Here is a 13219-nt window from a genome sequence, read left to right on the forward strand (position 1 = left end):
CGCAGTGATTCACTGTTTCGACATGCCAGGCTCACAAAGGGTAACATAGATACGGAGGGGCTTGCGGGGTGGTTGAAGTGGTAAAGATTGTACGAAAGAGATGAGGAAGGCAAATGCTATACAGTATATTATCTGAGAAATAAAATAGCATTGTAATTGTTTATCTGCTGTGATTTTTATTCAGAATAAATTTCATAGGAAAGACTAGATGTCGAGAACGATAAAAGAAGTGTAAGTACATACACACTAGGAAAAATTACACGTTATACCTCGCAAATGAAGGTATGTTCGTGTGTATGTATGCGTGCGCGTGTGTTTTGTATTAGCATGTATTCACATAGGTATACTATACACCCATGTTAAATTCTTAAGTGTAAGTATGACGCTACATCTATATTGCTCGTTAGCTCAGTCGGTAGAGCGTTGTGTCTTTAATTGCCCTTGGCAATTCTGCAAAGGTCGCAGGTTCGAGTCCTGCACGAGCTAATTTTATTTTTCTTAAGATAGCTATCCCGTCTTTCCTTTATTTTTGGAGTGGAATTTCTTGTTAACAAGGAGGACTCTGTTGTAAGGTCAGGGATTTGAATGGGTATTATTTTCCTTTTTTTTTTAAAGGTGTACGAGACTTATAACGCATAGTAATGAGGAGCTTACATCTCACACTCCACTCCTCCATTACGTCATGAGGTCATGTTCGTATGTATGAACCGATTAGGATCCTTAAATTTAGGTGAAGGAGAAAATTTCCCAAACTCCAGTTCAGGATTCTAGTAGAGGAACATCTTTAGGATTTTAGAACAAATGTTTGTTCCACCACAAAACCACCTTAACTTCAATTTGGAAGTGGTAGGCGGGATCTTCGTCAAGGGATGCAAACACAATCATGGGCACCCGGTGGATTTAACGTGAGGGGTAGTCATTCTAAGGCAGACCCATTTGGCAAGTAGGTATAAGTGTCTTGGCGAAAGAAAGTGTAAATCATGGACATGTTGCATATTGTAGCTTGCCAATTTATGTATAGTGATTCTAAGGCAGACCCATTTGACAGGGACAAAAATGGGACAGGGAATTTCTAACATACATACAATTACACTATCAACAATATAAAGCAGTTTTCCAACGTACGCGCATGTGTACACGTATACAATCTCTGATTCGTGGAATATAGAAGAAGAAAATTAAAGTCCAAGAAGAAAAAAGAATGAAGGTTTTAAGTACCGTCGAGGTGCATAGGCCTCGTAGATAAGGAAGCACAAAGTGCCCTAGGGTCCTCTTTCTCGTGGCTCATGTCCTGGCGCTGACCATCGGTAACTTCCTCCTTGTCCTTGCCAAGGACATGGGTAGAGGACCCTGGAAGTATCGGGCTGACGAAGAGGCCTAGCTTCAGAAAGATGGTGTTTGCAGTGTCTGCGAAGTCCCGGCCGAACCCTACAGGACACCGGCACTGTACCAGGTGCCGCGTCTGTGTGGGGCACTTTGACCGCCACTTGTGCGTATTCACATTGTGTCTAGGGGTTACAGCTACCCACACATTATGGGTATATCCTTTTCAAGGTCGGCTCTCCATGGCCTCACTGTCGGTGTCTCCATCATCCACAAGGCTGTAAGAGTAAGCGTAGCCCTCGGATCAATCATCAGGCGACAAGCGCTCCTCCTTCTCTTCTCCGTCACCCGAGGACTTCTTTTGTTGTTTCCGGCACTCAACCACCTCACCCGCCTGCAAACTAAAGAACCCTGTTACGACCGATAGCGCAGGAATGTCCTCACTTTTCGGTCCCGCGACCTCTACAATATTCTCCTCCAAAGGGAACTAGAAGACATTGAAGTAGCGCGCCAAGCACAAGGGGCTGAACGTTGGGGCTCCAACACGAAGGAGTTTGAAATCGTATCAGAGGGAAGACAAGGTAAGAACCGGCCTCCACCGGTTCAAGCAAGGACCTGTGGCATCCCATAGAGTGCCACGCCAGAGTACCACCGAAGAGGAAGTTTGATAGCCTAGGGGAAGTCCTGGGTGTGGGTGGGGTCATGGGGGATCCCCTAAAGTGTCAGCCTTATCATCGAGTCTATTACATTTGTTCGTTGTCAATAGGCTGCTGTGTTCCGTTTTATTGTTTCAGATCATCATTTCTGGGACGATACTTTTAGTCATTAGATTTTAATTACATCTGTTATCAATCTAATTTAAAAAATATAACTCATCCATAGTGTAGTTAAGTAACACTGAATATAATCAATTTTTCGTTAAAATATATTTGGTCGCTAGCTCAGTCGTAGAGCGTTAGGTATCCCAAAAGCAAGTTTCGTTAAAAGTTGCAGGTTCGAGTCCTGTGTGGGGAAATGTTCCTTTTTTATACAAGTCCCACCTCCCCATGTCAGGTGTCCTCTTTACGAGGCCGCCCTCCTCAGGGGAGGAAAGAGGACGTGACAGCAACGGTCTTCTTTCCCACCATTTACTCTTCAAACTATTGACATCGTCTCTTTAACTATAACCGTCACAGAGTAAATAGTATTCAAAAGTCTTTGCCTACATTCCTAACGCCTGATTCATCGCTTCCTCCCTAGGTGTTGCAATATCCGTCACCAATCATCACAAAAGAAAATGGAAAAGAACATTGCTTATGAAAGAAAACGAGGTTGGAAGTGGATGACTATATGACGATGAAAACACTCAGGAGATGCCTAGGATTTTAATATCAGAAATATTGACAAAATGCTTAATGTAAAAAATCAAGTTCACCCTATGAATCCAAGCGTCTCACTTATCAAGACTTTGACATCAATGTCAATAACACTCACTGAGACTGTATCACGACTGCCCTTTGCCCAGCAAAGAGGGCGTGATCCAAGGCCTAGAAAATGCCATCAGGCTCCGTCTGTTAAGTGGATCTGCCATCACTCACTCTCCATATCGAAGTTACTCTATCGGCAGTCACAAAAGCCGCTCAACACCCTCCTGTGAGAGGGTCCACAGAGTCGTCAGTGTAGTACGACGATCTGACTGGAGGGGTGGTGGACCTTACGGCCTGGAGGACTATGGGTCGTAATCGTGCAGGGAAAGAAGTGTCGCTTTGTGGAATAAGAAAACTAACGCTCTGTAACCGGTGGTAGAGAATGTAAAGCCTTTTCGTGATTTCTTGGTTTGTTGTGCTGAAGAGATATTTACAGCATGAGGATGCAATCCCCTTCGAGGAGAGTTCCCAGATACTCCCTCTACGGGAGAGTTCTCTTTCTGTGGCTACAAAGTCGCTCATATATATATGTGAATATGCCTGTCCTTGCATATTTGGTGTACGTTAACAGTTAGGTCATAGGTTTGGGATTTATACAGTATTATTTGTGTGCTCGTTACCTTCCAATTGATGTATTTAGTATTAGTGAATGTATCATGAAATGGTGTATGGTTTGCAGTTATAATTATGTAGTTTGGTATGTATAAGGAAATGGTTCTCCAAATGTCTTTCAAGAATACTTGGTAACGAGTTGTTACGGCTTGTAATGCTAAAATAGTGGTGATGAACACCTATGGCGCATTGATCCCTTCATAGCATGATGTTTGTTTGGCCAGTTGTCATAACATGCACATTTCCACAAAGATGATCTTCTTTATCTTATCGGTGGAGACTTGACTAGACATGGTTCTGACACTGTGATATTGACAGGGTCCTCCTTATAAAGAATAAATTCCAGAAAATAAATAAATAGATGAATAAATAAATATATAAATAAATAAAATAAAATAAAGGAAAGACGGGAGAGCCATGTCAGGAAAAATAAATCTAGCTCGTACAGGACTCGAACCTGCGACCTTTGCGATATTGCCAATGGCAATGAGAATGCACAACGCTCTACCGACTGAGCTAACAAGCTATGTAACAATATGTCAATACTTACGGTTATATATAAGTAAAATTTAAAATAGGTGTATAGAATACGTGTATACATACACACGAACACACATTCTTTTGCGAAGCATAAGGTGTAATTTTTCCTAGTGTGTATGTACTTTCACGTATTTTATTGTTCTCGAGACCCATTTTTTCCTATGAAATCTACTCTGGATAGAAATCACAGCAGACAAATAATAACAACAACGCTATTTTATATCTAAACGAATATACTGTGCAGTTTTTGCATTCTTCTCTTTCGCACGTTCTTTACCACTTCAACCACCCCGCGAGCCCCTCCGTATCCAAGTCATCCCGTGTGAGCCTGACATATCAACAGTGAATCAGTGCGTGCGTTAGTATGTGCGTTCTTTATGCTGAACGAACTGTGACGGGAATAACTTCCGACCACCTCTCTTCTCGTCTGATTTCTGACCGGCCCAAGAGAGAATGAATTCAAGGCCTCCTTTCTGAGTGCCCTGGACGTCGAGGACTACCCCACCGGTCACCCCTGCAAGACCCATGCGTTGGGAACTGGTTTGTAGTCGACCTTTGGACAGACCTCATCCAGACTGAACCCCCTTCCCCCTGTGGCAATCTCCGTGTCCCAACTTACAACTCTTCCACCTCACCAGGAGGAAAGGTGACTGCGACGTAGCACCGTTATGGATCATGGTCCTTGAGGCTATAACGTCCATCAGCCCCCAAGTCTTCTAGCGAGCTTATCGTATTATACTGACGGCTCAGCGGACCCCATCACACGAGGATGTGGCGCGGCATTTGTAACCGCAGATGAGGTGACCGCGCCATGGAAAATGAGTGACGGCAACTCCGCTTTACAGACGAAGCATGTTGCCATCTCCAGGGCTCTGTAATACGCTATCTCAGCTGGGCAGGTCGTAGTCGTGATTTATACAGGAACAAGGAGTGTTATTAAGATCATCCAATAGAGGAAGACAACGGATAACGTCTACTTAAGAACGTCAGTCCAACACTCGCTGAACCTCTTGCACAGAGAAGAGAGTTCTACAAAGTTCCTCTGGATCTCCAGTCATATTGGGATTCCAGAGAATACTGTTGTGGTGTGCCTAGATTAGTCAAGCTATTATTACCAATTGATATATGTATATATTGTTACGACCTCAGTTAATTTATTAACTTTTTTAAGCTCAGAATTGAGAACTAAGATTGCGACGCAACAATAACCTATTCAGTACGAGTCAAATTCTCACGCACAGCATCGGCTGCCACATGTACGATGCATCACACTGATCGCATTATAAAATATAAAGTCACTGTTATATTACTCGTTCTCTTTTACTCTGAGTAATAATAAACACAGAGAACGTGATCAAACCAGTTTTCAGTATCCGGGGGTAACTCATGCGCATCTACAAAAATATATATATAATCAAAACGCTGACACTGGCATCTTCATGTATCCACTCGCTTCATGTCGCCTACATAGTCGTCATCGAACCAAAGTGATGGCGTATACAAGCTGTATGAAGTCAGTATTCTAGAGTGTCTAGTATACGCAAGCAAACTAAGAGATATTGAAAACATTTCTAAAACCTTGCCTAGGGAACAATCTGCTCGATAAAATGAATCATGAAAATTTACTTTTTCCGTTTAGGAGTGGCATATCCTTTTGTTTATATATACAAACATATGATGTAATGCATTAAGGAAGGTAACTGACTCGGCGTCATAGAACCTAGCATGGTTGACTTCACTCTAGAGGAGTGTTGAGTTTCCGATATATAATCTTCATTATTAATCTTTTAATTTTGACACCCGTGTTGATTGTTAATTCTGTTGCATTGCCTATCTCTGATTACCGTCCATGTGGATGATTTATTATATATACATACATATACATACATATATATATATATATATATATATATATATATATATATACATATATATATATATATGTATATATATAATATATGTAAATGTGTGTGTATGTGCATTTGTATGTGTGTGTGTGTATGTGTATGTGTGTGTGTGTGTGTGTGTGTGTGTGTGTGTAAGGCGACATGGGGAGAGGACCCTGGAAGTATCGGGTTGACGAAGAGGCCTAGCTTCAGAAAGATGGTGTTTGCAGTGTCTGCGAAGTCCCGGCCGATCCCTACAGGACACCGGCGCTATGCCAGGTGCCGCGTCTGTGTGGGGCACTTTGACCGCCACATGTGCGTATTCACTCATATTGTGTCTAGGGGTTACAGCTACCCACTCATCATGTTTGGGTCTCCACGGCCTCACTGTCGGTGTCTCCATCATCCACAAGGCTGTAAGAGTAAGCGTCGCCCTCGGATCAACCATCAGGCGACAAGCGCTCCTTCTCTCCGTCACCCAAGGACTTCTTTTGGTGTTTCCAACACTCAACCACCTCACCAGCCTGTAAACCAAAGAACCCTGTTATGACCGATAGCGCGTGAGGGTCCTCACTTTTCGGTCCCCCCTCTACAATATTCTTCTGCAGAGGGAACTAGAAGACACTGAAGTAGTGCGCGAAACACAAGATGCTGAACGTTGGAGCTTGAGCACAGAGGAGGAGTTTGAAATTGTATCAGAGGGAAGGCAAGACTGGGGAACCGGCCTCCACCGGTTCAAGAAGGTCCTGTCGCATCCCAACGAGTCCAAACATTGCTATCGAAGAGGAAGTTTGATACCCTAGTGGAAGTCCTGGGTGTGGGTGGGGTTATGGGGTATTCGCCTAAAGTGTCAGCCGAATCATCGAGTTTAGTACATTTGTTCGATGCCAATGGGACCTTTCGCAGTCAGGCTCGTAGATTCCTATTAACGCTAGAATTGTCAATTGTCTCGGATTTCACGAGGCAAAGGGGTGACTTAGTTAATTTGGAAACCGATATTAAAAAAACAAAAAAAAAAAAGCCATAAATTGCTGCATAAATGTATTTAAGATTAAAAACATGACTCACAATGTGTGAAAAGGCTTTGTTAATTTGATTATAAGGTAAAACTAAAAATAACTAATTATTTATACTGAAGTAACTATGAGCAGTAAAAATAAGAGAATATTGATTTCGGTTTGTGCATTTTATCTGAGAGTGTTGAAAAATAATGGATATCACTGTCACGTCCTGTATATGAAGATAATCAGCGAGATAAAAAATAACAACAGTGGTGGCGGACGTACGAAGTTAACGATATTTTTGTAAAGAATAGCCTCTTAGATCTGCTGGGAGCTATTTTCAAACAAATATGACTAATTTTACGTGTGCCGCGGCAAACTGCACGTCAGACTAAAAAAATATATAACTTAAGACAAAGTACCGAAAAAAATTAAGTCTTCGATGCAAAATTATATTTTCGATACATTACATGGATTTTCCTATTGCTTGGTGCATTCAAATGAAAGTATATATCAGTATACGTCCATTGAAGTCAGTAGAAAATGACAAATTGCTTGGCTTGATACAATTATAGGCTGTTTTACGAATATCATCTGTGATTATAAATAGTGGCTCAAACAATGCTATATGCCGTTTGCAATCATGAAATTGACTTAAATTTCAGACACAATAATGTACAACGATACACCTCTGTAAGCTTATATAACTTGCCCAAAAAAGTATTTATTTTCCGGCAAGAATTACAAAATCTGGCGGTGTCTGGTATCAATTTGCTCACTGCGAAAGGTCCCATTGGCAGCTGTGTTCGGTTTTATTGTTTCAGATCACCCATTCTAGGACGATACTTTTACAAGCATTACCTTTGTTGGTATATGTCATCAATCTAATTTGAAAATATAAGTCACCCATAGTGTATTGAAGTTACTTTAAATATAGTTTATTTCTCCCCCTAAACTGTTAGGTCGCTAGCTCAGTTGGTAGAGCGTTACAATTCACACATGCAACTTTCATAAAGGTCACAGGTTCGAGCCCTGTGCGAGCTACAACCTTTTTCATACGAGCTCCACTTCTCCATGTCAGAGTTTTCCTTTCTACGAGGCCGCTCACCTCAGGAGAAGGACGAGAACATAACAGTAACGTCGTTCTTTCCCACCTATTGATTTCACTACAAATCATCGATATCGTCTCTTCAGCTACAACCGTCACAAAACAAATATTGATTAAAAGTCTGTGCCTATGGTACATTCCTAACGTCTGGATTATCGCTTCCTCCCCATATATTGGAATGTCGGTCACCAGTCATGGCTAAAGACTGAGGTTGTAACCACATTTACTCATATTAATTAGTAATAATAGCTTGACTACTCTAAACAAGCCATAACATTGTTCTTTGGAATCCTAAAGTGACTGGAGATCCAGAGTAAGTTTACAGAACTCTGTTGCCGATGCAAGAGGTTCAACGAATGTTGGAGTGACGTCCTTAAGTAGATGTTATCCGTATCCATTGTCTTCACCAATTGGATGACCTCAATAACACTCCTTGTGCTTGTGTGAATCATGACTACCCCGTGCCAAGTAGAGAAAGGGTAATATAAGGCCGTGGGGATGGCAACAAACCTCGTCTGTAGAGTGGAGTAGCTGTTACCCATTTTCCATGGAGCTGTCAACCCACCTGCGGTTATTAAAACCGCGCCACATCTTCGTTTAATGGGGTCCACTGAGCCGTCAGTATAGTCCGACAAGCTCGCTTTAGGTGGGTGGGGGGATGGTAATGGGCCGTATGACCTCAAAGACCATGGGTCACAATGGTGCCACGTCGCAGTCAGCCTTCCTCCTGGTGAGGTGGAAGAGTTGGATGATGGGACAGGGGGATTGCCACGGGGGAAAAGGGTATAATCTGGATGAGGTTTGTCCAGAGGTCGACTACGAACCAGTTTCCAGAGTTCGAAGGCGCTGATCACAGTCAACGCATGGGCATTCCACGAGTGACCGGTAGGATCGCCCTCGACATCCAGGGAACTAAGAAGGGAGGCCATGACTTCACTCTCCCTTGGGCCGGTAAGAAATCGGACGAGAAGACACAAGGTGAACGGGAGTTATTCCCGATATAGCTTTCTCTACATGAAGAACGCACAAATGAACGCACGCATTGGTTCACTGTTCCGACATGCCAGGCTCACAAGGGTTGACATAGATACGGAGGGGCTCGCGGTGTGGTTTAGGTGGTAAAGAACGTACAAAAGAGACGGGGAAGGCAAATGCTATACAGTATATTCTCTGAGAAATAAAATAGCGTTGTTATTGTTTATCTGCTGTGACTTTTATTCAGAATAGATTTCATAGGAAATACTAGGTGTCAAAAACGATAAAAGAAGTGTAAATACATACACACTAAGAAAAAGTACACGTTATGCGTCGGAAAGGAATGTGTGTTCGTGTGTGTGTATGTGTGCGCGTGTGTTTTGTAATTGTGTGTGTTCACATGGGTATACTATATATCTATAATATATTTTATTTATAAATGTAAGTATTACCAATACAATCAAGAGCTCGTTAGCTCAGTCGGTAGAGCGTTGTATATTTCTATTTGCCATTGGCAAATTCAAATTCGCATAGGACACAGGTTCGATCCCTGTACGAGCTAGATTTATTTTCCTTGACATGGCTATTCTGTCTTTTTTTTGTGTGTGTGGAAGTTCTTCTTAACAAGGAGGACCCTGTTGTAAGGACAGGGATTTGATTGGGTATTATTTTCTATTTTTTGTAAGGTGTACGAGACTTATAACGTGTAGTAATGAGGAGCTTACATTTAACATTCCACTCCTCCATTACGTCATGAGGTCATGTTCGTATGTATGAACAGATGAGGAACCTTAAATTTAGGTGAAGGAGAAAATCTCTCAAACTCCAGTTCAGGATTCTAGTAGAGGAACATCTTTAGGATTTTAGAACAAATGTATGTTCCACCACAAAACGAGGTAGCGAAACCTTAACTTAAATTTGGAAGTGGTAGGCGGGACCTTCGTCAAGGGATGCTAACACAATCATGGGCACCCGGTGGATTTAACGCGAGGGGTAGTCATTCTAAGGCAGACCCATTTGGCAAGTAGGTATAAGTGTCTTGGCGAAAGAAAGTGTAAATCATGGACATGTTGCATATTGTAGCTTGCCAATTTACGTATAGCGATTCTAAGGCAGACCCATTTGGCAGGGACAAAAATGGGATAGGGAATTTCTAACATACATACAATTACAGTATCAACAATATAAAACTGTTTTCCAATGTACGTGCATGTGTACATATATACAATCTCTGATTCGTGGAACACGGAAGAAGAAAATTAAAGTCCAAGAAGAAAAAAGAATGAAGGTTTTAAGTACCGTCGAGGTGCATAGGCCTTGCGGGTAAGGAAGCACAAAGTGCCCTAGGGTCCTCTTTCTCGTGCCTCATGTCCTGGTGCTGACCATCGGTAACTTCCTCCTTGTTCTTGCCAAGGACATGGGGAGAGGACCCTGGGCGTATCGAGTTGACGAAGAGGCCTAGCTTCATAAAGATGGAGTTTGCAGTGTCTGCGAAGTCCCGGCCGAACCCTACAGGACACTGGCACTGTGCCAGGTGCCGCGTCTATGTGTGGCACTTTGACCGCCACTTGTGCGTATTCACTCACATTGTGTGTAGGGGTTACAGCTACTCACACATCGTGTTCGCGTCTCCACGGCCTCACTGTCGGTGTCTCCATCATGCACAAGGCTGTAAGAGTAAGCGTAGCCCTCGGATCAATCATCAGGCGACAAGCGCTCCTCCTTCTCTCCGTCACCCAAGGACTTCTTTTGGTGTTTCCGGCACTCAAACACCTCACCCGCTTGCAAACCAAAGAACCCTGTTACGACCGATAGCGCAGGAAGGTCGTCACTTTTCGGTCCCCCGACCTCTACAATATTCTCCTCCAGAGGGAACTAGAAGACACTGAAGTAGTGCGCCAAGTACAAGAGACTGAACGTTGGAGCTTGAGCACAGAGGAGGAGTTTGAAATTGTATCAGAGGGAAGGCAAGACTGGGGAACCGGCCTCCACCAGTTCAAGAAGGTCCTGTCGCATCACAAAGAGTGCCAAACGAGTCTAAAGAGTGCTATCGAAGAGGAAGTTTGATACCCTAGTGGAAGTTCTGGGTATGGGTGGGGTTATGGAGTATTCGCCTAAAGTGTTAGCCGAATCATCGAGTTTATTAAGTTTGTTCGTTGCCAATTAGCAGCTGTGTTCGGTTTCATTGTTTCAGATCACCCATTCTAGGACAATACTTTTACAAGCATTACCTTTATTGGTATATGTAATCAATCTAATTTGAAAATATAACTTACCCATAGTGTATTTAAGTTTCTCTAAATATTGTTTATTTCTCCCCCTTATGTATCAGCTCGCTAGCTCAGTTGGTAGAGCGTTACAATTCACACATGCATCTTTCGTAAAGGTCGCACGTGCGAGCTACAAACTTTTTAATACGAGCTCCACCTCTCCATGTCAGAGTTTTCCTTTTTACGAGTCCCCTCACCTCAGGAGAAGGACAAGAACACAACAGTAACGTCGTTCTTTCCCTCCTATTGATTTCACTTCAAATCATCGATATCGTCTCTCTAGCTACAACCGTCACAAAACAAATATTGATTAAAAGTCTCTGCCTACGGTGCATTCCTAACGCCTGGCTTATCGCTTCATCCCTATAGGAATGTCTGTCACCAGTCATGGCTAAAGATTCACTAAATGAACTGAGGTCATAACCACATATGCGCATATTGATTACTAACAATAGCTTGAGTACTCTAAAGACGCCACAACATTGTTCCCTGGAATCTCAGTATGGCTGAAGATCCGTTGAAACCATGCAGAACTCTCTTGTCGGTGCAAGAAGTTCAGCAAGTGTTGGACTGGCGTCCTTAAGTAGACGTTATCCGTTGTCTTCCCCGATTGGATGATCTATAACACTCCTTGTGCTTGTGTGAATCATGACTACCCCGTGCCAAGCAGAAAAACCGTAATATAGGGTCTTGGGTATGGCAACAAGCTTCGCCTGTAGAGTGGAGTTGCCGTCACTCATTTTCCATGGCGCAGTCACCCCATCTCCGATTACAAAAGCCGCGTCACATCTTCGTGTGATGGGGTCCACTGAGCCGTCAGTATAGTACGATAAGCTCGCTATAGGTGGGTGGGTGGGGGGTGGTGATGGGCCGTATGACATCAAGGACCATGGGCCACAATAGTGCTACGTCGCAGTGAGCTTTCCTCCTGGTGAGGTGGAAGAGTTGGAAGTTGGGACAGGGAGATTGCCACGGGGGAAGAGGGTATAGTCTGGATGAGGTTTGTCCAGAGGTCGACTACGAACCAGTTTCCAGAGTTCGAAGGCGCTGAACACACTCAAAACATGGGCCTTCCAGGACTGATCAGTGGGGTCGCCCTCGACGTCTAGGGAACTAAGAAGGGAGGCCATGACTTCACTCTCCCTTGTTGCCGGTAAGAAATCTTACGAGAAGATACAAGATGGACGGGAGTTATTCCCGACAGATTTCTCCACATGAAGAACGCACATATGAACGCACGCAGTGATTCACTGTTTCGAAGTGGTAAAGATTGTACGAAAGAGACGAGGAAGGCAAATGCTATACAGTATATTATCTGAGAAATAAAATAGCATTGTAATTGTTTATCTGCTGTGATTTTTATTCAGAATAAATTCCATACGAAAGACTAGATGTCGAGAACGATAAAAGAAGTGTAAGTACATACACACTAGGAAAAATTACACGTTATACCTCGCAAATGAAGGTGTGTTCGTGTGTATGTATGCGTGCGCGTGTGTTTTGTATTAGCATGTATTCACATAGGTATACTATACACCCATGTTTAATTCTTAACCGTAAGTATGACGCTACATCAATATAGCTCGTTAGCTCAGTCGGTAGAGCGTTGTGTCTTTAATTGCCTTTGGCAATTCCGCAAAGGTCGCAGGTTCGAGTCCTGCACGAGCTAATTTTATTTTTCTTGAGATAGCTATCCCGTCTTTCCTTTATTTTTGGAGTGGAATTTCTTGTTAACAAGGAGGACCCTGTTGTAAGGTCAGGGATTTGAATGGGTATTATTTTCCATTTTTTTTAAGGTGTACGAGACTTATAACGCATAGTATTGAGGAGCTTACATATCACACTCCACTCCTCCATTACGTCATGAGGTCATGTTCGTATGTATGAACCGATTAGGAACCTTAAATTTAGGTGAAGGAGAAAATTTCCCAAACTCCAGTTCAGGATTCTAGTAGAGGAACATCTTTAGGATTTTAGAACAAATGTTTGTTCCAGCACAAAACCACCTTAACTTAAATTTGGAAGTGGTAGGCGGGATCTTCGTCAAGGGATGCAAACACAATCATGGGCACCCGGTGGATTTAACGTGAGGGGTAGT

General features: G+C 42.9%; 1 non-coding gene across 1 annotated transcript; it reads left to right on the forward strand.

The window, feature by feature from the left end:
- The first annotated feature begins 12701 nt into the window (after positions 1-12701).
- TRNAK-UUU (transfer RNA lysine (anticodon UUU)) lies at positions 12702-12790 on the forward strand. Its single transcript is given in 2 exon segments — positions 12702-12738; positions 12755-12790. It is a non-coding gene; the product is annotated as a tRNA-Lys (tRNA).
- The last annotated feature ends 429 nt before the right edge of the window (positions 12791-13219 follow it).

This window comes from Oratosquilla oratoria, chromosome 9, assembly GCF_046742065.1.
Source record: "Oratosquilla oratoria isolate Oo_2021 chromosome 9, ASM4674206v1, whole genome shotgun sequence".
NCBI classification, from domain to species: domain Eukaryota; kingdom Metazoa; phylum Arthropoda; class Malacostraca; order Stomatopoda; family Squillidae; genus Oratosquilla; species Oratosquilla oratoria.